The sequence below is a fragment of the Phyllostomus discolor genome, chromosome 4 (genome assembly GCF_004126475.2).
Source record: "Phyllostomus discolor isolate MPI-MPIP mPhyDis1 chromosome 4, mPhyDis1.pri.v3, whole genome shotgun sequence".
NCBI classification, from domain to species: domain Eukaryota; kingdom Metazoa; phylum Chordata; class Mammalia; order Chiroptera; family Phyllostomidae; genus Phyllostomus; species Phyllostomus discolor.
The window spans coordinates 143,566,556-143,588,066 of record NC_040906.2 but is presented as its reverse complement, the minus strand read 5'-3'; the positions used below and the strand labels follow the sequence as shown (position 1 = coordinate 143,588,066).

The 21,511-nt window shown below is 41.6% G+C and overlaps 1 long non-coding RNA gene across 1 annotated transcript in view; it reads left to right on the top strand.

Moving 5' to 3' along the window:
* LOC118500255 overlaps nucleotides 1–21,168 on the top strand; it is a 30,189-nt gene extending 9,021 nt beyond the window's left edge. The window contains exons 3-4 of the long non-coding RNA XR_004902809.1: nucleotides 10,643–10,650; nucleotides 20,747–21,168. This is a non-coding gene — a long non-coding RNA (uncharacterized LOC118500255). The remainder of the gene's footprint in view (nucleotides 1–10,642; nucleotides 10,651–20,746) is intronic.
* Nucleotides 21,169–21,511: the final 343 nt, after the last annotated feature.

Genomic DNA, 21,511 nt, shown 5'->3' with positions numbered 1-21,511 from the left:
GAGGGATCCTGGCTAACAGGGTGACCTTAGACAAGTCCCCTCAGGTAACAGGTTCTCGGTTTATTTAGCTAAAACATAAAGGGCCTGGGCAGAGTGCTTTCTGCATACCAGTCTCACTGTGTGCCAGTGTGCACTGTGGTCAGATATGTTGGGAGACACTAACATAATGTCTCCACTTGGAAAGCCACAACTGACAGCACCATAACAAAAGCTCTGAGGGGTTGTCAATAAGCCTGTTTAACCTTGTTCAACCCAGGAGTTCCACAGTTAACTATGGAACCTCCACTTTCACAGGGAACCTAACTCCTGGCAAACACTGGACCAAGTCTGCCAGGTCAGGGCTGTGTTAATCTATGGCAAGGTCTCTGTGTGTGTGCTATTAATGGTAAGGATACTCTCTGATTGTCTCTCTGTCCTTGGGGACAGCCCCCTGGTTTAGGTCACTTTGAGCCAGCATTTCTGTCTCTTGAAACTCAAATCTTTCTGACAGATGCCCCTTGCAATAAAACTACTTGTGGGCATTATTTTCACCCTCAAAGTCTTTCCAGGAGCCCACTATGAATGTGTAGGAAGCAACAGAAAATTAAACACCACATTTCTGTGTCCCAGGCCTCCCCCCAGCAGTGCTGGTCCTGGCAGGATGGCGCGTGTCGGAGCGGCTCAGGAATGCAGTCATGGAAAGGCACCCACTGAACGTTTCCAGAGAGGAAATTCTGGAAAAGGGGAGACATGTGTGGTTTTCTTATTCCCAACAGATTTCCCGACTGAGTCTTTTCCTTAATACACACATCTAGTGACTGTGCTTATGCATACACCTTCATATATGTATGGCCATTGTTATATCTCTGTTTTATGTGAAACTATTGGAAGGTGAGGAACTATTTAATCTTATTGGAACTAGTTAATCTTTGACATCTGCCCCTGGTATTTGAGACATTGCAATGTAAGTTATGTGCATTCATGGAACACTTTTCTCCTAATATCCCTTCCCATTTGTATTATGAAGAAAGAGGGACATGAAAAAATGAATCTTTTGCCCCTGTGTCAGTCAGGATTAAATCAGAAAAACAGAGGTCATTCTGGGTTTTTCCATGAGAGTTGATAGACAAATTGAGACTTACAGAACCATTCGAGGACGGGGTAAGGACAGGACAGTTGTTTTGGGGACATTGAGAGTGCAGAGATGAAGTTCCTGGTTTTCGTCTCAGACACAGAGAGGTTGGGGGGTGGGGGGGGAGATGTGTTACAGTGAAGCCAGATTGTCATCAGACCACCCAGAAACCTCTGTTCCCCATACAGTCATAGAAAATAAAATCAAAACACAATTGTGAAACACCTATCTTTATATTATACCAAGGACAAGAGCTTTCTGGCAAAAAGCCTTTGATATTCAGTTAATTGGTGGAATATCTGCTCTGCAGAAGTGGAGGCTTTTTTTATTAAATTTTTCTTGCTCAAAACTCACTCGGGTGCTTGAGGCATGGTGCTGCAGCCAGCGGCAGCAGCCTGGGTCTCCCTTCCTTTAGAAACCTGAGGTCCGGAGCAGCTGTCTGAAATCTGCAACTCAGAAAACTGATGCGGCTCAATCAAAAGCCACACATTTGCTTGCAGCAGCTTCCAGTATACAGTAAAATAGCAGAAACTGTTTCAACCAAGAGATTGACAAACTTCGCCCTCCTGATTTAAGAAGAAAGAAATAATTTTGGCGGAAAGCCATCATGCTTCTAAATTTATACATGCATCCGCATGTGCGCTCTGTGCTTCTAATGATCATCACATTTAGAGCTAACCTGGTTTTCTGGGATGAGCCTGCCGGGAAGAGAGAGAGCAGCTAATTGACCAGAAGCTAAATGTAACAAGACAAAGCTTTTGTACCAAAGATGACGGTGTTTCTCGGGGAAGCCTGGTGCTCTGGTTAAGAAAAGAGACCCAGTTACGGACCCAGCTTCCCAGACACGTTCAGACAGAAATCTGCCATCCCTTCAGTGCAGAGGTTCTGGAAGCTTCCCAGATTTTTGCATTTCCTGCAGCAAAAACACACAAAAAAGCAGTGGGAAGGCAGAGGCCCAGAGAAGCAGACTGGGGGCTTCTCAAGGTTTGGACTTGCTGGAAGCTCTGATAAAATAGTTGGGTGGGGAGAGGACAGGGAGTGCTGGTAAAGGAAATGAGGTTAGTGGTCAAGTATTCATTGTTTTTCCTATTCCTCTCACAATTAGCATAGAAATTTAAAAAAGCCCATCCATGTATATGTATGTGAATGGCGGTGGGCTTAGAGATTGCTAACAACATTCCAGTTAGTAAATGACCAAACACATTACCTCATAGATAACAAAATTGACTGCCCAGCAGCGGGTCTCCTCAGAGCTGGGCCCTGCTTGTCAGGGCCCAGTGTTTGCAGCACATGACTCGCTGTGTCTTTGAGCAAGACTTCTGCTCACATCAGTACCTCCCACCGCAGTTTGTATTGCTATGGCCAGTGTGATTTCTGTGACTGTCTCCTAAGAGGGTGTGAAGCTACTTCCTGGAGTTGAGGCTAAGGCCTGCCTTTGTGCCCCTACTCCCTGAGAAGCAGTGTCTTCCTACCGTAGCTCACACTGGCATCCTGTAGGGCCCCCATCCTCACCCGGCCCAGAGGAGCTGAGTGCAGTCTGCTTGGCCAGTTGCACACGACGTCCATCCACAAAGTCTGTTTGTTTAGCCTGGTGGTGCTCACACTGGCAGCAAGCACTACGGACTGGCATGGGTTCTCTAGAGTTAAGTGCTTGCTGCTTGTGAGGTTATTTTCTATCTTTTGAGTAGAAAAAAACAGGAATACATGGAAGCATATACTTTAGTGTTTGGGGTGGGGGGGAGTCTGAGTTAGGTAAGTAGATTCCCTGTAAGGAAAAAGTAATATATTGACCAGCATGACTGCACAACATGTTTAGGGTTTCGAGGTGTGATAAACCAGTGTGTCATTCTTTGAAACAACAGATGTTAGGGCCTCTTATGCTAAGGAGACCACTCTATTTAAATAATACTCGAGGCTCTCAGTGCACTGATAAACATGTTCATTTGGGGTGAATTAAGAGATTTGATCCCACCCCCAATTCTTTTTGAGCAAAACAGCAGTGATACAATGACTGCTAATGTTTTTATAGTGATTATCAGTGCTTTGTGTTATCATTATTGGCTTAATTTTTCAAGATTCAGCAATGAAAATGGTCATAAATATGTATATCTCTGCATTATATTTTATTTTCTATTTTCACATTTGGCAATTGGTATACTCTGTATGCCCTGCTGTGCTAAGTCCAGGGTTATTAAGGAGCCAAATAAGTGGAAAATCTTACAGCATTAAGATTGTTCGGAGGGCAGAGAATGCCTCAGAAATCTGTCCCACCCATTCAAATACAGGCCATCATGCATGAAAAGAATAATAGAAGGTAAACAGTGCAGGGCAAAGGCAATCGAGTTATATGTGAAGCAACTCTGCGTACCTAATCTATGAGCACCGTCTCCCTAAACTCATGACAATGAAAAAGGCACTGAATGAAGTAAAATGATTACAAGAAAAGTCAGGCTGTGTGTTTGCTAAGCTTCCTCAGTAATCACTTGGGAACCAGCCCCATCCCTTGAGACTATGGCTGCTACTTACAGAGTGCTTGTGATGCTCTAGGCCAGGTGCTGTGTCGAGTGTTTCTCATGAGGTGCCTATGGCCCCTCTCACTACAAATGGGGTAGTGATGCAACCAGGGCTGGGCTCCACCAAGTACTACCTGGGTGTGTGTGTGTGACATTAAATAGATTATGTACTGTCTCTGCTCTTCAGTTTTCCTCACTTGTGAAAAGGGAGCAATAATAGTACCTCATGGGTTAACACAAATGAACTGCTTAGCACAATGCCCTTCATGTGGTGAACAATTCAATATATTAGGTATTGTTACAACTATAGATGGAATGGACCGTGCCTGAGAGCAGCTTACAATCCAGTTGAAGAGGACAAAACCTGAGTCAGTCTGAGAACAAGTTAGACTCAATAGAGACCAAAAAAACAGAGGATTAAAGAAAAAAGATGAGAGAAAGAGAGCATTGGAGCTGGTTAGACCAGTCAAGATTTGATAGCAGGAGAAGATGCAGACAGCAAAAGAGAAGGAGGGGGGTCTGGCAGCAACACGATGAAGCCAAGATTTAGAGACAGCAAAGACTGTGTTGAGGCCAGGGATGGTGAGAAAGATCAGCCAGTGAGGAGTAAGAATTAGACATTAATGACACTCAAGGGCACAAAGAAACAAGAACTAGAGTGCTGTACCCATCTGTCACTGGTCTCCTTCGGAGACAATATAAAAGGACGCTGTAGGGCTACGGGTCCCAGACCAGCTGCATCTGAATCACCGGCAAATCTGTTAGGTGTGAAAATTCAGGCCTCGTCCCAGATCCATGGCATCAGAAGTCCGGGTGTGGGACCCCCCAGGTCATTCTGATACATAATAAGATCTGAGGACCCATGGTGGCAAGAAGGCCCCAGTTCCCACCCCATCCTTCTCGCTCAGGCAGGGGCCCCAGCCACCAGCACAAGCTGGTTAGGTCCACACCTCAAACACATTCTCTTAGGCTTGAAAAAAGAATTCCAAAGGATGAGCAATGAAAAGGAAGAGCAGGTCCCTCACATCTCAGCTGACTTTCAAAGTTTCTTCCCAAAGCCTGCCCCTAACATCTGGGAGTGGAGAGCTGGATGAAGAAATTTGGTTGATGGTACTTGGCAGTGAGTAAGTACTTCATTTTCTTTCAGGAGTCTATGTAGAACACTTTATCATAAGAAATATTGGAGTGATTTCGATTTTTCCAGAATAGGAGGAGGTTGTATTATAGTCACTAACCCAATCTAACCCATTTATGAAATTGACCCCTCAGTGCTGGTTTTTCTGATACGATCCATCCCATTTGCCTCGTGAAGACCCTTGCAGTATCACTGGCTAATACAACTTTTTAATCCTTATGACATGCTGGTCTTGTGCAGGTGGCCATTTGGAGGATGGAGTGTGCTCTTTGCTGTTAAGAGCAGACAAGTGGCTCTTTGATATAAAAAGGAGCATTTGTGGCAGGTAAAGAAGGTCATGTGACTTTTCTCAGGAAGGAGCTCTAACATGTCCTCTAAGAGCTTTTATACACTTAATTTCAAAATGTAGTCAATAATGCAGATAAATTAACATTTGCTGGCTTCCTTAATTCACCTTATTGAATTATTTGACTGGTGCTTAAAACTCAGAGACAAGTCTAAATCCACTCAAGAATCTACTGCTTCTGAAATAATTTCGGAGTATTTTGAATTGCACCTTTTTTTTGGTTCTGACACAAAATAATTTTTGCTTTAGACATAGTGCCTTTCTGAGGACTATAACATGTATACAGGCAGGGGTGAGTGTGGGAAGCCAGAGAACAAAGAATTGATCAGCAATACTTGGAATTTTAAATTCCCATTTCCATCCACTGTGTAGGTAAAGAAAATTAGTTCATTACATGTCATTCAGACCATTCATCTAAAAGCCTGGAGGGAATCACGGGCTTCCCTGTGTTCTTTGACCTGTAGCCATCCCTTCTGCTGTATTGGAAATCTATACAGATCGACAAACAAGAAATTAAAGCAGTGATGTGAAACTGGCCTCAGAAACTCTTTTCTTTCCATTTAAAATTCATTGCCTAATGGATGGAGTAGAATGGGAAGTTGTTATTTGTTGGTTAATAAAAATTCCAGTTAATGTCATGTAAACTGACCAGGACATTCTTTTTGAAGCTGAGATATGTGGAAGAGGAGTAAAGAAGACACAGCCTGCAGAGTGGAGCGTTTGTGGACTTGCGCTCACTAGATCCAATCACGTCTACCTGGGCCATACGCTTTTGTACAGTGATAACTTTTGTCTCATTCCTTGCCATATCCTGGTTCAGAACCTCACCGACCACCCAGAGGTTACTACAATAGTCAACCAGCAGGTCTTCCACCTGCTTGTCTCACCTCACCCCCTTTTTCACGCATCTACCCTCACCTGATCAGTTTTCCTCACTTCTCTTAGTGTGCCTCCGCTGTTTCATGTCACAGCCCATGAATGAGCCAAACCAGAAGATCTGAGGTCTAAACAGAGCTTCGACTCTGTGCATGTAATTTTGCCCTCACTCTTCCTCCATTGGGTTTATGCCATTGTCATGCTGAAAAATACCCACTCCTCATTCACAACTTAGCTCAGGTATAACCTCCTCTAGATGTTTATCTATCTCCAGGAGCTGCTTTGGTTTTCATTCCCATGAACCTACAACTCCCAAGGTACCTGTCACACTTTTTTTATACTTATGTGTTTACATGTTTACTATTCCCACTAATCTGCAAATTCACCATTAGCTACAGCCAAATATAACTCATCTTTGCCTGGATTTCCAAGGCCTGGCCAGTTCCTACTGTGTGGTGAACTCTCATTAATAACTGTTGATCCAATGAGTGGGTAGAGGGACCTGCCATGCCTGACAGAAAACATGGAAGCAAAGAGATGATTTTTATGCTCTGATAGCTTAGGCTATCGCCACTACATTGAAAATGGGCTCGGTCAAGCAGTAAAATGACTGTGGAAAAGAAGCCTCGGGGATCCAGAAGATGGCTTCTGGAACAACTCAGCCTATAATCTCAGATGCTGATGGTTTGACACACTAGGGACAAAATAACTTTCTGCTCAGGGGCTACCTCCTCTGAAAGATGTTCTTCTCTGACTGGGCTCTCTAAAGCATTAGTCCCTCCCTGTCTCTTAAGCCCCCTGCCTGGCATTATTTGTCTTCATCATTCTCATCACAATCTTACAGTTTATTATAGACCCATCTATCTATTGTCTGGCTCCCACTAGCATGTATCAATAAGATCCGCAAGGCTGAGAACTTGGTTGGATTCACAGTATCTATAGCCACACCAGGCATGTGGTAGACCCTCAATAAATAATTGGTAAAAATGAAGGAAGGGAAGAAGGAAGGAAAAAAGGAAAAAAAGAAAGAAAGATCTATGTTTTTCTCAGGGAATCAATATATCCAGTTGCTGCTCATCCCAAGTAATATGTTTAGTGAATTAAAAGCTTAGTTTTCTGGGAGTCTGAAGTGAGAATAAGAGGTGAGACAGAATCAAAAGCACCTGGAAAAGCTCAGGAGCCTGGACCACAAAAGGAAGAGGCCATCCTGAAGTCTTCTTTATTCTCTGCCGATCACTATTGCTCATAACATAACCCTAAATCACCACATAGTGTGTGTTCATTTTCCATTTGTTCATCATTTACTCATGTATTTATTGAACTACTCAACTAACATATCTTTTGTCCCTACCATATGTCAGGCAATGCTGGGTATACTAAGGACACATATTTAATTCAAAAGTGCTTTTTTGCTTTAGACCACACACTTACAAAACATGAAGTGATATGTGCTATGACAGACCTTGGATACAGGGCTAAGAGAACATAGTTGTGGGGCAATTAGGTTTTCTTAGACAGGAAAGAAATATTTCATAGGAAGGTGACATTTAAACAAAGGCTTGAAGGCTAAGCAGAAATTCTCCCAGTAAATGCCACTGTCTTCCAAGATTACCTTCACCTCACTATCTTGAATCTTGATTGTGCCACCTAGTGACCCCTCCTGTAATTAACCTTAGTGACTCCTTTAACGCTACTTTTTTCATCATGATGAATGAAGGTATAAGCTACTTGACGATGGCTAGTAGCAACCCTTCTACCCCAGTTTGCTCCAGACAGTACACTGCAGGACCTTGAGTATATATCTTAACCTCACATTGCCTTAGTTTCCTCACTTGAAAAATGAGAATTTTTAACTGGATAAACTTGACACTACTATCTAGCTCTAGAATTCCTTGGAATATGACATCAAAAAAAATGTTAGCAAAAATATTTAAAATAGAAGCACTTTGGTTACCCTGGAGGCTCTGTTATCCTGCAAATGTATTCATACATAAAATATCGTCCTACTCAACAACACCGGGTGCATGAGGTGTTACTGTAATAACAGCTGGCCACACTCATTTAACGTTTTGAACACCCTCCTCCCAAGGAGTCATGGGCCAAGCAAATTTTTACGAAATCCTGCAACATCTTCTGGCACACGTGGTTAGTCTGAGATGCAGGTCTGGGACTGGAAAATGCCCTTTTTCTTCCCCAAATGCACAGCCTTGAACAATCTCTGGTTACCTGGTGATATCTAGGAAATTATATGAAACTTAAGCTATCACAAAGAATTTCTTTTTTTCTTAAAATTCTGTTAATTGTAAATGTCAGGTGGCCTAATTCCTTAAAATCTATTACATTTCATTCCTAGAGATTGTTATAATTCACATGCCTACCTCCACCACACCCTGAAAGAGGAAAATAGTGATCAGCTAATTGCACCAGACTGTTCTGATCCAGCCACGGGGGTCCTCAGGGAAATGTAAATAGATGTTTTAGTACCACTTACTGGGTAAGTGCAAATGGAACAGAGGCTTCATTAGGTGCCTCGTGTACCAAGGGCTTTACTGTGAGGGCTGCTGCTTCTAATGAACCATCAATGCTCTGTACAGACCACCACTGGTTTCACAGAGTGTGAGCCAGAGCTGCTCTGCGACCCACGGCCACTGTGGTGCTCTGAGTCTCTCCACAACCTCAGGACATGTGACCACATGACCTAGCCCTTCCATTATTATCGTGTGATGGGGCTTTTTCTCTTTCTAAAGTCAATCTTTTTTTTCTTCCCTATAAAGTGACATAAGTACAAACAATTAATTATTGATTTGACAACTGTTCTAGTCAAAACAGACTGTTCATGTGTTATTTTCCTTGTCCCATTAGAAATTAAAATTTGCTATTACTTTCAATTATATCTAGGACCAGCAATATGTGTCTGGAACTCAGTTTAGTTATTAAATGGGGAAATATGTTATTACATAAGTGAGGAAATTTCATTCTGTTGCAAAGTTTGGTGTTTACTATTAAAGATTAAGACTGCTGATGGAATCATAATTTGGGTTTTAATGAGACTATACGCTCTAATTGTTTGTAGAAGTACTTTATTTTTTTTCAGTGAAAGCTACGATAAGACATATACATGTTTCAGTTCTCAAATTAGCAAAGATCTAAAAGTCTCATGACACACCTTGCTATGGGGGCTGCCGGAGACGCAGGTTCTCTCACACTGGTGGTAGATACAAACAGAGGAATCTCTCTTGATGGCAATGTGGCAAAAGCCTTCAAAATTAAAAAAAATTGCATAGCATTAGGTGGGGGGCTGAGTAAAGTAGGCCTCAGGGCATGGGATGGGGGTGAGGGAGCTGGGGCAGTCTGAGCAAGGTGAGCGGTAGGTTCACACTAGAGGGTGACCAGCGTGGAGTGTCAGGGTGTGAAGGGTGTCCTAAGTGGCAGGAAGGCAGTCCACAGCAGGGCATCAGAGTCCTAGTCAGATGTGGGGGACATCTGTGTGGTGTGGGGCAACTGGGCACAGGGGTTTAGAGCCCAAATAATGTGAAGTGGCCTCTGTCACTTTGGCACTGAAAGGAACACACAGCTCGATGACTCTAGAAATGGGCTCCTGGGGTGGCTGAACCAGGGCTTCTCAGTCACACTCGTTCAAGCTCCAACCTACGAATTTCCACTCCCTCTGCGTGCCATCTAACTGTTTTTAAATATACTTCTTCCAATTGAACTTGTTTCACTTAATTTTATTGTAGACAGAATTCATAAAAGAATGGATTTCTGCTCTGTGTGGAAAATCAAGACTGCTTATCATAAAAAGAAGGTAAAGGTAAAATAAATGCTCAAGTTCCCTCCAAATATGATTACATTCTTAAAATGTAATAACTGCATGAAACAATAAATAATAATAAGTCTATTTATTTGTACAAAAAATAAACCTTTGAAATACAGTTTCTCCCATGGGATGAAAACTCTTAGTAGTCTTTCACAAAAGGCATTATTTGGTTGGATTTCATTTACGTTAAGATGAAAATGAGTTTCTAGGCCAGTGACATGATTGTTTTTTTTAATTCTGCTGTTAGCAAGTTCAGACAGGCTCCCTAACATGTACAAAACTGAAATATTACTTGACCATTAATTTCTAATCTAAATATTGCAAAGGACTTTTATTCAATTAAATACGATTTCAGAAAGTAATTGTACATAAGTTCCAGGTGTCACTAATGGACTAGAGGCCAGAACCACTCAACCTTCCTTCCCGCTCTTCTACCTCACCCCCAAGTCTCAGCTACCTCCACTTAAAATCATCAGGGTGTGTCAATAGTCCTGGAAATGCTTGCTGGACAATTATCTGTTAACCAGCTTTTACATGAGGGTGCACACTGGAAACATACCTCTACCCCCTTCTTTCTTTTTGCTGGCTTTTTAGTATTCAATACTATCTTCTGAAATTCCTGATATTCCCTGAACCCAGTTTCTAAGGAGACAGTGTCCCTAAGCAATATTTTTAAAGAGGGCAGACTTTCTTCTCCTGTTTCTTCTTAATGTTGATTCTGTACTCAGGGGCCAAGGGTCTCTCTCCCTTTCTAACCAAGGCTACCCTCACCTCACAAGTGTGCACAGGGAAGGACCTATGGTACTACCACCTGGTAGAAACTTCTGGGTGTTGTTGGATACAGAAAACTGGGTTTAATCCTCAGAATTTATAGTATCATAATCTCTCTGATTCTTAGTACTCTCAGGTGAAAGTGCTGCTAATCACAGACTATATATTATCTCTGGCCCCCGTGCTAGGCTTTGGTGAAGGAGAAAAATGAAATGTTTGAGAGTTCTTTGTAAACCATAGAGTATCATGAAAATGGTACCATTATGGTAGTTACTACTATGAGGAGGTATAAAATATATGCACCATACAAAGGCTTCTGTATCTGATTTCTTTTCTTTTTTAGAGAGATTGGGGAAGGGAGGGAGAAAGAGAGTGAGAGAAACATCTATCGGTTGCCTCTTGTTCATGCCCCAGCTGGGGACCGAACCCACAAGCTAGGTATGTGCCCTGACCAGGAATCAAACTAGTGACTTTTCCCTTTGTGGCATGTTGCCCAACTAACTCAGCCATACCAATCAGGGCAAGGCTTGTGTATTTTATATAGGAACATGTTTGTGGCTTAAAACAACTTTTCTCAACCCCAGCCATATTGACATTTAGAGCTGAATAATATTCTCAACTATGGGGGACTGTCATGTGTATTGTAGGATGTTTGGCAGCATTGTGACAACCAAAAATGTTTCTACCCATTCCCAAGTGTCCTTGGGAGGAGGGAGGCTAAATCACGACCAGTTGGGAATAACTACTATAAAAGTCAAAAGGCCTCCTTTGGGATGGTAATTTATTTATAAAAAATTTTTGGCAGTAAAGAATTTTTCTCCCTTTTTACCATAACGTATTTATGATATGCAAAAGTAGAAAACTACCATAATGTTCAACAATAACGAATGGGTTAAAATAATTACAGCACAGCCATATGATAAAGGGCTGTAGTAGAAATCACGGGGCAGAAGCATGCTCACTCTTCAGCCGAGCACCAAAGAGCTACATTTCCTTGACAGTTAGGTGGAGGCCAGGTGGCCAGTTGGGCCACTGATAGTGGAATGGGAAGAAGTGTGTTATTCCTAGGCCAACACAGCTAATAGTGGGTCTCCTCTTCCATCTTTGGCTTCCCCTTCAGCAGTGACCATGGAAACCATGTGTTGAAGTGACAGTGTTGCAGGATGGAAGCAGCCCGGCTCCCTGAGTCAGTACTTGGAGGAGCACTGCCCTGGAGAGACACCTGGCCCACAGTGGCATTTTCCTTTATCCAGAAAAATTATTTTAAATATTTGTATTATTGTTGTTCAGTTACAGTTGTTCTACCTTTTCTCCATTGCTCTCCCCTGCCCCACTCCCCCACTCCCACAGTCAATCCCCCCACATTGTCCGTGCCCATGAGTCCTCTATTCATGTTCCTTGACTTGCCTCTTTCCCTTCTTTCCTTGTTATCCACCTCCCCCCTCCCCTCTGATCACTGTGAGTTTTGTTCTTTATTTCCAAGTCTCTGGTTCTATTTTCCTCCTTTGTTTTGTTGATTAGGTTCCACTTATAGGTAAGATCATATGGTATTTGTCTTTCACCTCCTGGTTTATTTCACTTAGCATAATGCTCTCCAGTTCCATCCATGCTGTGGCAAAGGGTAGCAGCTCCTTCTTTCTTTCTGCTGTGTAATATTCCATTGTGTAAATGTACCACTGTTTTATACTCCATTCATTTACTGATGGGCACTTAGGTTGCTTCCAGCACTTGGCTATTGTAATTGTGCTGCTATGAACATCAGGGTGCATAGGTTCTTTTGAATAGGTGTTTCAGGATTCTTAGGGCATAATCCCAGCAGTGGACTTGCTGGGTCAAAAGGCAGTTCCATCTTTAGTTTTTTGAGGAAATTCCATACTGTTTTCTACAGTGGCTACACCAACCTGCATTCCCACCAACAGTGCACTAGGGTTCGCTTTTCTCCACAACTTCACCAGCACTTGTTGTTTGTTGATTTGTTTATGATGGCCATTCTGACTGGTGTGAAGTGGTGTCTCCTTGTGGTTTGAATTTGCATCTCTCTGATGGCTAGTTTAAGCCACTAAGATGCCAGAGTTTGTTTGTTCCTCCTGAATGGCTTTTCCTTACTGCTATACATATTCATACTTGTAAGAGACTGGAAAGATGGAAAGCAAAATGTAAAAGGTGGCCCCATTTCAGTGATGGGCTTACTGGTGATTCATTCATTCATTTCAGCAAACGTTCACTGAGCCCATGGGCACAGCATGGTGAGAAGTGCTGGAGTTCACCGGCAAATGTGGCATTATCTTTCCCCTGGGAAGCCCGCAGTCCTTGTTATGTCAGAAGAAAGTGCAGTTAAATAGTCTTCATACAAAAGTTGAAAAAAAATAAAGGAAAACAAGGTTCTAACACCTGAAGGAGAAAATTCCACCTCTGTAACCTGAAGGATTAGAAATAACCATGCCCACCCTTTGCCTACTTTTAATGGAGCAAATATTATACAGCCCAGGACAAACTAGGAGTGAAACGCAGAGCTCCAGGATGTCCAGTCTTGGTGGAACAAACTCAGCTGTGAATGTGGTTGTGGAAGGAGATTTCATTAGATTGTATGAAAGTGCCTCCCCTCAAGCCCTGGCTGGTGTAGCTCAGTGGATTGAGCATGGGCTGCAAACCAAAGCGTCACAGGTTCGATTCCCAGTCAGGGCACATGCCTGGGTTGCAGGCCATGGCCCCTAGCAACCGCACATTGATGTTTCTCTCTCTCTCTCTATCTCCCTCCCTTCCCTCTCTAAAAATAAATAAATAAAATCTTTAAAAAACAAAAAAGAAAAGAAAGTGCCTCCCCTCTTTAGGATGAGGTGTTTGTAATCTTTCTGCTCTATTTGCTTCATGAACATTCATTATTTTAAATCAAAGAAAACAGAGGAAGCCAGTCATGCTTCCCAGTGTCTCTGTCATTAAAATTAATTATTTTCCCAGTTCAGTCCTCTCTGCTCACACTGTGTCCAGGGAGAGAAACAGGTCTTAGGGAGCCCAATTATGCTGGAGGCAGTTTCAGAATCATATGACAGGGTTGGGGGCTGAAGCTTGAGGCCTGGCAGGGAATAATGCCACATTTCCAATGACTGCCGTGCTCCGAATTCTCCTCCTTGGGATTGGTTTCAAAAGTACCTTTTCTTAAATATAGTCATTTTCCAGTGTTAATTTCTAAAACTAAAAAGAACAACTTTCATTCAGAAAGGGATAAAACAATATTCTGTATTACTTTATAGCACATCAGCCAATAAAGGAAATGATGTATTCTGAGAAGTATTTGGGTAGTATTATTCAGCTATGGGTTTCACTTATTTTATTTAATGAATCTGTAATGTACATATGAGTGATTCTTTCAAATAGAGGGATCTGATTCTCAGTTCACTGGGAAATTAATATATTATTATTATAATATATTATTATTATTGTCCATGCATAAACCATGATGAATTAAGTTTCAGTAGAAATATTCTCACCAAAATGAGGACCTGATAGCAAAGCATCGTGTAACTTATTTTAATCCTCATTTCTTAATAGAAAATAAGAACTCAGTATTCCAAAGACAAAAATACTGTTTAAATTTTCAAAGGAGTGGTAAATATGGAAAATTCAGTGCTATCTCTCACTCCCAGACTCATCTTCACGGGACATGAGGACATCAAGCGTTCTCATGTCCGGTGACATGACACAAGTGTCAGATTCCAAGGAAGGCTCTGGAGAGCAGCATTCTGCGTTTTCAACCACAGCCTTTCACGCTTGTAAGCTACGTGCTTAATGGTGTTGTCTATCTGTACCTGGAAAACAATGACAGCCTCCCTCCCCAAGGACACAGGGATGCTGCAGCCAGTGTTGTGATTTAGAACCTGTAAGAGGCTTGGGGGAATATTCCACAGGGAAGAGTGGCCTGGATTTCATTCTTGAACAGTCCTGCCACATTCAGGCAGCTGGGCAGGACCTCAGGAAAGTGAGGGGTGATGATGAGATGGGGGACTCTCCAGTGCTGCTGAAAGCACCAGCAGCCTGCTGGGGACTGAGTGTGTGTGTCCCTCCAAAGGCATACGTGATTGTATCTGGAAGAGGAGCGTTTGGGAGGTGATCCAGTGGTGAAGGTGAAGCCCTTACAAATGGGATTAGCGTCCTCACAAAGGACACCCCAATGAGCTCCCTCTGCCCTTCCGCCATATGAGAACAGAGCTGGAAGACTGCTGTCTATGAACCAGGGAGCAAGTTCTCATCAAACACGAGATTTGCTAGCACCTTGATTTTGGATTTCCCAGCCTTCAGAACTGTGAAAAATAAATGTGTTGTTTAAACCACCCAGTCTATGGTATTTTGTTATAGCAGCCCGCAATGACTAAGAATGTATAGTATGACTGATAGCAAGCAAAGTTGCTTTCTTGCTTTTCATTACCAGTATTGACTCATTTTGCTATAAAAAGTTATTTCTCAATTGTAGAAAATGTTAAGTCAAATATATTTAGCAGAATAAAGAAAATTTTAAAATGTGTATATTCCTATCACTTCAAAGAAATAATCATGGTCAATATTTTGGAATCTGTCATTGTAGGTTTCTCCCCTGTGTATATACTGAATACTTCCTGTGTATATATTTTAAATTAACACATTTTAAAATTATTTTTAATTTGATTTGTAAACTCAGTAGTATCTCAATAACATCTTTCTATATTACTCTGCATGCATCTCTATAACTTTTAATTGTCGTGTAGCTATGACCAAATTTATTTGAATAAGACTATTGGCATTTGGTGGTTCCCATTTCATTCTATCACATGCCATTCCATAAAAGCATTCTTGCATTCCTATCTTTGTGCATGCATTCCATTCTGCCTTGGATAAATCTGAGAATTAGAACTAACGTGTCAAAGAAATCTATACTTTTTAATGCCTTTGACACACATTGCCAAATTGTCTCCTGGGATGAGCAGCCTCTAACATGTACCCCAATGATGCTCACTTCTGGTTTTCATCCCCTCAGAAACGTGGGCTTGAGTGTGGACTGGACTGATGTCTCTGGACTAGAGACTTGTTACCATCAGGAAAGTGGACCCTCCGCTGGTTGGGCCCTGAAATGACTCTGTCCCCCACTCAACCTGCCCTCTTAACTGCAGCCTTGGGAGAGTCCTTGAGCTGGAGGACCCAGTTAAACTGCACTTAGATTCCTCACTGAATTTGTGAAATAAGAAGCGCTTATTGCTTTAACCTGCTACACTTGGGGTGGCTTAAATATATTTTCTCCCTTGACCGCAAGACTATAGTAACCAAATCTCACCAGAGCTGGACTGTGAGTATGCATTTCCCACATGCTCAGCAACACTGCATTCTAAATCTTTGCTAGACCGTTTTCATTTACTTTATTACTATCTATATAAGCTATACTAAGCTTTATATTTAAACACATATATTATTTATTTATACTTTATTCTCTTGAATTATCCACTTGTGTCCCTTGCCCATTTTTCTATGAAAGGTTTGTCTTTTTTCTTGCATACATGAAGAGTTCTTACTAGGAATATTGCACTTTCCCATTCTGTCCCCCTACACACACGAGCACACACATAACCTTCATATATCTCTATTTTCGTTTGATTCTTTTGTTGTAAAAATATTTCATATTTTTATGTGGTCAAATTTTTACATTGTTGATTTGGTTCTTTCTGTCTTTGATATAGTTTTAATCCTTTCATTGTCCTTAAAACACATTAATATTCTCATTTTTTCTTCCAGTATTTTTATAATTTCAATATTCATAAAGCAATTTTTCTAGAATTTAATTTGGTATGACAGGTAATGCCTACTTTAGCTTTGTCCCCTCAATAACTAGTCACTGATTTAGTGCCATTTCTTTAATAATTTTTCACAATCATTTTATATACTGAGAAATTATAATCTGCTGTGACTTCAACCTCAACACCCCTATACAGCCTCTTATCAAGATTTGCATAAATACAGTTAGGCTTCACCCTCTGAAAAGAGAACAAAATAACCCACCTCTTCTAAGGGAAATGAATGGATTAGTGGGGACTTTAAGGTTCCTACCATTTGTGAGTGCAATTTCATTTGTCCTATAATATACACCAGTAGGCACTCATGCAACCCTCACTGCTTTAAGGAGAACAGTGAATTTTGTTGTCCTTTTAGGAGGGAGGGATTTCTCAGCCAGTGTTCTGGCAAACTGTTGGGCTTTGCACCCCGAATGAAGCATCCTTTTTTCTGTGAGAAGAACTGAGGGAGAGAGGGGATTTCCTGAACTCTGGAGTCAGGGAAGAAAGCGCTAAAGAAGAAGGGAGCAGAGCTGTACAGCTCAGAGTTCATGCAACTGAGGTAGGATGCCTGGGCCAAAGTGTGCCTGGGGAGGGTACAAAGATTAGAGGTTTAGGTAGAACTGTTGAGTGCAGGTTGCTCAGCCACAATGGGACAGGACTCGGGGTAAGACAGAGACCCCTGAATCCAGTGAGCCAGGAGAGGTTCCATGGGAAGAAGCAAGACTCAGATTCCCAAACATCTCTTTGTCCTAATGTGGAGGCTGCACAAGAGGTGGGATTGAGGTGGAACCTACCAGCAGCTGCCCAGCGTGTGCTGTTCCCCAGCTCCACCTTCTGCCCTGTCCCAAGGTCAGGGAGAACAGTCGCCACTGGAGAATCACTGCCACCTTGTGGCTACTACAGCAACGACAGCCTTTGGAGCCCAAGATGCCCCTGCAGACACAGTTGGCAGCTCTGTTTTCTTCCTACCATTGTACTCAGAATTGGGTAACCCCTGGTTTGAATAACCCCTGGAGGTTTTAGTTTGACCACAAGGGGTGAAAGAGGAAGGGAGAACCTGGAAAGGAAGAAAGACATTGGTGTAATAGCTAAATGGAGACTTCAGCTATTTTAATATCAAAGGAGATGTGTTATTTTATATTCACTCTGGAAAAATCAGGTGGAGGTAAGATCTGGGAGGTTTTGTTTGCCATGCTGAGTTTGCCTTTTCACATAGGCCATAGAAGGGAAGGATTTAAACAGGGGAGATAATTGATCAGAAGTTGCTTTAAAAACAAGATTAGATGTATGGATTGGAGTAAAATGATGGAGAGGGAGAGGGAAATAAGAATGAATGAAAGTTGGGAGACTATTACAACAGCCCAGGTCACTATGAGGGCTCAATACAGGGATAAGAGGCAGAGGGAAGTAGATGGATATGAGAAAGAGTAAGAACAGAAATTGACAGACTCAAGCAATTGCTAATCTATTGAGGGGATGGGGCAGAGGAGGTGTTTGGCTTGAGTGACTGAGTGGATGGTGATGTCAATCATTGAATTACAGAGTGGAGGAGGAGCAGCAGATTTGGGGAGAAAATTTATGAGTTCATTTTGGGACATGCTGGGTTCTTGGTTCCTGGGAGCAATCCAGGAAGAGAAGCTCATGTGTGTGCATATACGTGCAGGTAGAGAGCTCATGAGAAGCTCTGGGCTGAAGATATAAACAAGGAGTAAAGAATATCTGGGTAGTGGCTGAAGCTACACGGGGATGGCATGTCCAGGAAGACCATGTGCAATGAGGACAAAAGAGAACACAGGAAAAACATTGTAGGGTATGAGTGAGAGCTTTTTTTTTTAGTTATAAGGATAGAAACCAAATCCAATAAGTGTAAGCAATAGATTAAGGAATATATTGGAAGCCTGCTGAGTAGGTCACAGAATAAGTAACTGAATAACCAAGACTTTGGGAGGATAAGAAAGAAGGGAGCTCCAGAATTTGTGGCCTGCTGTCTTCGTCGTTTGGGCTGCTATAATAAGAATATCATAGACTGGAGGATTTATCAAGAAACACTTATTTTTCACAGTACTGAAGGCTAGGAAATCTGAGACAAGAGTGTCAGCATTGTTGTGCTTTGGTGAGAGCTCTTCCTGCTTTCTTCACATAGAGAGAGAAAGAAGAAGTAAGCGATCTCTCTCTCTCTCTCTTTTATATGAGGGAGGTGTCTCTTTTTATAAGGCCAGCAGGAAGGGCAGGCTGGAATTCTCCTGCACAGACCAAAGTTGTTGTCCACAGGCACTATTTTTTTCTTTTTGAGGGAAGCCTCAGCCCAGATTTTAAGATCTTTCAACTGGTTGAGTCAGGGCCACCTGGATTGTCTAGGATAATCTCTTATTTAATGGCAACTGCTTATGGACTTTAATGACATCTACAAAACACTTTCATTGTAATACCTAGATTAGTGTTTGATTAAATAAACTGGAACTGTAGCCTAACCAACTTAACACAACAAAAAGATCACAAGCCTATTCTAAATATTCAACATATTCTGAACACTATTCTAAAAAATTTAACCAGAATATTTTTCCGGTACTATGGTCACCCCTTTTTTGCAGATGAAGAAATTAAAAGCCCGAATGGGTAAAAAAAAAATCATTTAATGTCTTATATCTAGTAAAAGGTAGAGCTGGAGTTCGACTCAGACAATCACTCTCTACAACCAATCAGCTGAGCCATTGGACTGGCTGGCTCTTTGGAGAAGAATAGGATTACGTGTCTTTTTTTTTTTTTTTTTTAAGATTTTATTTATTTACTTTTAGGGAGGGAAGGGAGGGAGAGAGAGAGAGAGGGAGAGAGAGAGAAACAGAGAGAGACATTAATGTGCAGTTGCTGGGGGTTATGGCCTGCAACCTAGGAATGTACCCTGGCTGGGAATCAAACCTGGGACACTTTGGTTCCCAGCCCAAGCTCAATCCACTGAGCTACACCAGCCAGGGCTTGGATTACGTGTCTTAAGACTAGAGGCCATTGTCCATGACCATGGACAACTGTAACTGAACAACAACAAAAAATTATTTTTTTTTTAAAAGAACAGAGACCAGCTGGACTCACTTTTGTATTCTTAGCATCTAGCCTGACAGATAATAGGAACCTAGTTGTTGAATTAACTAGTTAAGGAATAAGATTTTAAATATTCTGTTTATATTCAAGGAAAGATCAATGAAATCCATTTCTTATACTGCAAACTTCTTACAATTATTTTCTTAATTTAAAAAATTGTTCTCTGGTTTTCTAAAGGAATTAAGCAGTTGTTTGGTTCAGGGCTGAAGATTTCAAATAAACTATTTCAAGTGAGATTTTTTTCCGAGTTGCCCCTGTAATTTTCTACAATGTGGCTTTATTCCTTTATGCATGGTTTGAAGCCAAATTCCATATTTAATTAAAATTCAATATCTTTATGAGAGTGCAGAAGATATTTCTTTATAAGCCCTTTCTTTGGAAACTAAACAGAACATTTAAATTTACTTAGTGATAAAAATTAAATTGGAGTTTTTTAGTATTAGCTATTTTACTGAAATTACATCCAAACATAATTAAATTACAAAACAAATTCTATGTGGTACACAAAATTTCTTCAATCAAGAGAATTAAAAGAAAACTACAATTATTTAAGGTCCTGGTAATCCAAGTGGGAAAACACCTCACAAAACAAGTGAGAAATGGAGCATGCAAATCTTTTTGTATTCACGAGGTTTCTTTTAATGGATGTTCTGTGAGAATTAAGAATCTAAAAGAAATTAGGCAGACTTGAGATAATCTAAAAACTCTAGCACTTTAGAACAGGAAAGAGGAATTCTAGACTTCCTGGCCCCTTCTAGGACAACTGACAGATAAGACCCATAGGCCCAGGAGGATAAATCCAGTACAATGAACAAGAACATGGAGTGAGACAGCTACTCTCTCACTTCGGTCACGCTCTGTGAGTCTCTCTGGCCTGCCTAGAATGGCTCCTATGGGGAGAAGGTGTTGTTGGAAGGTGTCCACACTTCTTACCTCGACAACCTGCTCTTAACTTATTTGCGTTTACTCTTTCATTCCCTACTTCCGATTCCCAGCCCTACCCAGCCCTATAGAGATGCCTCTCCTCAATTTAGAATTCAGTTTGCCTGCTTACATTTCAGCTCTGTTTTTCTCTTTTCGCTTTTATGGTTCTTGGCTGCTTTGTATGATAATTCTCTGCTTCCTCCTCAGAACCTGTGTGGGCAGAGCCATACCTCACAAGGCACAGGGAGCAAAAAGTTCAAACACACTGCTGTGTCTCATACTTGAGATTAAACTTGGTGAGGAAGTCTATTTATAAGGTAATGTTCAGGATAATTTCCAAGGTGGATGGTTATTGTAACCAGAAAAGACACCAGCATTTGGGCTGCCTGTCACCACCAAACCCAATAAGCAATGACAGCGACTGAATCTTTATGAGCACTATATCCAGATGGCCAGTGATCTGAGAAGATGGTGAATTCATACCCTAACAGACCATCTTGTCTTTTCTTTCCAGGCCAGACCTTTTACAAGTGTGAGGGAGATAAACAAGGTGCATTGAGGGCTTTGAGATTCAGAAGCTGAAACATTCCTGTCCTGGGCAGTTAGCTGTTCCCAGGGGAGGGTGGTTGTCTATCTCTCCCTGGAATACAAAGGCCCGGATGTCTCCAACTTGTCCCCAGGTGGTAATCTCTAGCAGTGCCCCATGAGGTCGGGTGTTTTCCCAGGAGTCAGGATGGGCCTTATCTGTAGTTTCTGATACAAAAGCTTTAACATATATGTTACTTGCTAGACTTATAACTTTTTACCTTAAGTTAAAATTTTCCAAGTCTTGAGTCCCCTATCATAATGTTCTCAGAGTTTTAGGCTTTTAAAGCTACAAAATCCCAGGTTCAGATGAGTCTTTCAGTTCATGCCTTGAGCCAATCTTGCGGCACTTGATTTATAGATAGCATTACAGGCCAGGTCGTAGTTGCTTGAGCAAACCCAGTGCCCAGGAAAATCAACCCATTCACCCTCAGAAAATTCGGACTCTTAGAAACTTCTTTCCATTGACTTAAAATTCTGTCCCTGTGAGACTTCTACTAAGGAGGTGACAATGCTGACTCTTACTTCAACCCTGTGCTCTC